The 4,254-nt window shown below is 40.3% G+C and overlaps 1 pseudogene; it reads left to right on the top strand.

The window, feature by feature from the left end:
- Nucleotides 1-3,490, top strand: part of LOC110326069 — a 9,383-nt pseudogene extending 5,893 nt beyond the window's left edge.
- The last annotated feature ends 764 nt before the right edge of the window (nucleotides 3,491-4,254 follow it).

The raw sequence follows: 4,254 nt of genomic DNA, 5'->3' as shown, positions 1-4,254 counted from the left end.
TGGCCAAGAATTTCATAAATTCATTGTTTTTAATAGCTGAGTAGTACTCCATTGTGTAAATGTACCACATTTTCTGTATCCATTCCTCTATTGAGGGCCATCTGGGTTCTTTCCAGCTTCTGGCTATTATAAATAAGGCTGCTATGAACACAGTGGAGCATGTGTCCTTATTACCAGTCCAACTCCATTTCTAATGTCACAAATGGCAGGAATTTGTCTGAAAGGATACATGCTATTTCTTACTTTGTATCTACCATGATTTCTTCATCCTCCAGCCCCACTCCCCAAATGAATACAAAGATGTTTCCATCTCCTTCTTGCTATAACAGTGCAATGGTGAACATAAGCACACCAAGGCCTCTTTAACGTACATACCTATTTAATTTCCTCTGGATGTAAGTATAGAGGTGGGATTCCTAGATCACTCGGCAGTATTTTTGAATTTTTGAAAGAATCTCCACACTGGTTTCAGTAATAGTTGGGCTAGTTTACATCGCAAGCAACAGTGTTTAAGGGCTGGGCATGGTGGTGCACGCCTTTAATCCCAGTACTTGGGAGGCAGAGGCAGGCAGATTTCTGAGTTCGAGGTCAGCCTGGTCTACAAAGTGAGTTCCAGGACAGCCTGGGCTATACAGAGAAACCGTGTCTCGAAAAAAACAAAAAAAAACCAACCAACCAAACAAACAAACAAAAAAAAACAGCGTTTAAGGGTCCCCTTCTGTGCACATCCTCAAGGGCACTTGTTACTGTCACCCTTGGAGGAGCACATTGATAGCTCAGTGTGATTTAGATTTGCATCTTCTGAGGAAAGGTGGGGTTTAGCATTATCTCTTAAGCCAGTGAGATACTTGTTGTTTTTTTTTTTTTTTTTTTTTTCTGGAATGTCTAGTAGACATATTGCCCCATCTTTTATCGCCTGATTTGACTTTGCTAAGTTGTTTTTTTCCTTATATATCCGGGATATTAATCCTTTGTCCTCTATATGTATATATGTCAAGTGCTTTCTCCCATTTTGTAACTTTTTCTCACACTGCAGGTTGTTTCCTTTGTTGAGCTGATTTGTAGCTGAATAAAATCCCATTTATCTATTTCTTATTTTATTTTTCTGTCACTTCTCAACCCCCATCACACCCCCAAAAAATATACCCTCACCCATTGCAATTTCCTGAAGTATTTCTATAGTTGTTTTCTTTTGGGGGGGGGATTTTTTTTATCAGTTTTATAGTTTCTGGCCTCACACTGTCTTCTAACAATTCTAGTTTATTTTTATAACTGTAAGAGATAGGATCTAGCTCCACTCTCCTGAATTTGACATCCAATTTTGCAGGCATTATCCCCAACTGTCTTTTCTCTAATACATGATCTTACCAGTTCTGTGGAAAGCCAGAGAGATAGTGATAAACACAAAGACTTATGCATAGCTCATTTCTGGTCTCCTGGCTTATGTCAGATGTTGTTGGTGTTGTTGTTGTTGTTGTGTTCTTACTTGGGTGTGAGAGATTCTCTTCAGCCTCCTCTTACTATGTTTACTAGGGACTTCTTTCTTCTTTGGTGTGAGGTGTGTTCAGCTTCCCTTATACTCTCTGTGCCTCAATCCTGATCTACCTATTTCTCTAAAGAAATTTGAGTGTATTTACTGGAGAGAAGAATTCAGACAAGAAACTATGAACTCTACCTGCACTTACCTGTACAAGGATTTGATTCTCTCTGGACTCTTTCAGAGCTAAGAGTGGCATATTTAGTTACATATTACTATATATTATACATGCATATTCAAACATATCTATCTATCTACTATATACAAGAAAGCATTATTTTATTTCATATATATGATTTTGATCAGACTCCATGGGATTATTCAAGCCCTTCCATTTTCCTTAATAACTACTGTTCATTCATTTGTCCCTCCCCTCCCTACCCCTACTTCCTCTTCCATCCCAACTCACTTCATAGATGAAGAGATTAAAGTATCAGAAAACTGTCCAATCTCATCTGGCTGCTAAGTGATAAAAAGCCGGCCATCATTGGGAAGAGAAGCCCCTTGGTCTTGCAAACTTTATATGCCCCAGTACAGGGGAATGCCAGGGCCAAGAAGCGGGAGTGAGTGGGTAGGGGTGCAGGGTGGGGGGGAGGGTATAGGGGAATTTTGGGATAGCATTTGAAATGTAAATGAAGAAAATATCTAATAAAAACAATTTTTAAACAAATCCAAGCTTCAAATCTCAAGCTCTTCATTGCCAGGCTTCACTGTAATAGAAGTAAAATCAGGACCATCCCTACCCTCTGCAAACTTTAACTGGGAACAATTTTGCAAACACACATAACTGGCACCAAGTGTCCATTTCAAAGCAGACAGAGATGTTGCTTGTTTTGAAAAAAAAAATCTTTTATCTCTCCATATGTGACTTAGTTATTACAGAAGATAAGTGAGTTCAAGCACCTTGAGAAATCTACAGTTGCTTGGAGTGCCTCTAAAAAGAAGCTGGTGGTGGCTCAGTAGGTATAGTGCTTGCTGGGACACGTTTGAGAGTCTAAGCTTGCATCCCCAGAACCCATGTAAAACTGGACAATGTACCACATCTCTACAACACTAGTATTACAACAAAGAAACAAAGACAGTGGCAGGGCAATCACCGGAAGTTCACAGGTCAGTGAGCGGGCCACTCTGGAGGCAAGCAGAAGTTCCTGTTTAAGGCCAAGTAGGGTTTGTATGCCCGGTATGAGTGCTATGGGGTACACACTGGGTTTGAAATAGTGGGAACACTGTGTCCTGATGTTCCAGTGCTGGTTTTGACCTTCACATTACTATTTTCTCTCCCGAAGGCCAACTCCCCTAAGTAGAATGTGCTTTTAAGACAATTAGCCAGGGTGGACTTACATCTGTCACTGTCAGAGGAAAGGACTGTGCCGTTATCAGCACACAGAAGAAAGTACCTGTCAAATTGCTAGATTCTAGCACGGTGACTCATTTGTTCGGGATGACTGTAAGCATTGGCTGTGTAGTGACGGGAATGACAGCTGGCAGTAGATCCCAGGTACAGAGGGTGCACTATGAGGCAGAAAATTGGAAAGACAAATATGGTTATGAGATTCCTATGGGCATGCTATATAAAAGAATTGCTGATGTTTCTCAAGTCAACACACAGAATGCTGAAATGAGGCTGCTTGGTTGATTTAATTGGTATAGATGAAGAACAAGGTCCTCATGTGTTCGAGTGTGATCCTGTAGGCTGCAACTGTGGCTTTAAAGCCCATGGCAGCAGGAGTTAAACAGACAGAGTCAACCAGCTTCCTCAAAAAAAAAAAGTGAAGAGAAATTTGATTGGACATTTGGACAGCAGAAACTGCAATTCCATGCCTGTCTACTGTTCCATTGATTGATTTCAAGCCTTCAGAAATAGAAGTTGGAGTAGTTACAGTTGAAAATCCAAAATTCAGGAGTCTTACAGAAGGAGAGATTGATGCTCACCTTGTTGCTCTAGCAAAGTGAGACTGAACACTCCTACTAGCTTACCAGGTCCATGATGCCACGTGCCTACGTGCTTGGTAACAATAAACTGACACCACAGAGGCCCTGGACTGAAGATGGAGCCTCCTCCACTCCTCCTGCCACTGAACTGGTTAGAACCCTGTATAAATAAAAATGGTGCTTTTGAAGCAAAAACAAACGAACAAAAACAAAAAAGACCAAGTAGAAAGACATGCTGTGTATGTTCAGGCACACTCAAAAGTACACATGCACATAGTATACACCCATACACACACATATGTACATACACACTAATTTCCCTAAATGCAATAGGGGCATGTAATTTGCATGCCATACAGGGAGAGATGGTTATGTGGTCCTTGGCTAGAAGAGGTTTGTAGGGAATAAAGCCCATCAGTACCAGAAGGTTTCAGTCTAACATCTTAGCTCTTCATCTCTTGCCTCTTCCAATATTTCTGAAAACTATCTCAGGCTAGGAAGAACAATGAGAAGCTGCCAGTATTATCCACACCATTCTGTTTCCTTTGACCTAAAGCAATGAGGTGTTGGTTGGTTGGTTGTTTTTCTTGTTGTTGTTGTTTTTTTTTTGTTTTTTTTTTTTTTTTGGAACAACTAAAATTCTCTCCATTTTTGAATAAATAAAATCCCCCTCCACATGGGGGTTTTTAGTTTTGCTTTTTAATTTTCTGATATGTTCTTTTAACATTTTAAGAAATGTTTTGTCAGGCTGAAGAGATGGCTCGGAGGTTGAGAGCACTTGGCTG

Source organism: Mus pahari, chromosome 9 (genome assembly GCF_900095145.1).
Source record: "Mus pahari chromosome 9, PAHARI_EIJ_v1.1, whole genome shotgun sequence".
In the NCBI taxonomy this organism is placed as follows: Eukaryota; Metazoa; Chordata; class Mammalia; order Rodentia; family Muridae; genus Mus; species Mus pahari.
This window is presented reverse-complemented; position numbering and strand designations above follow the sequence as displayed.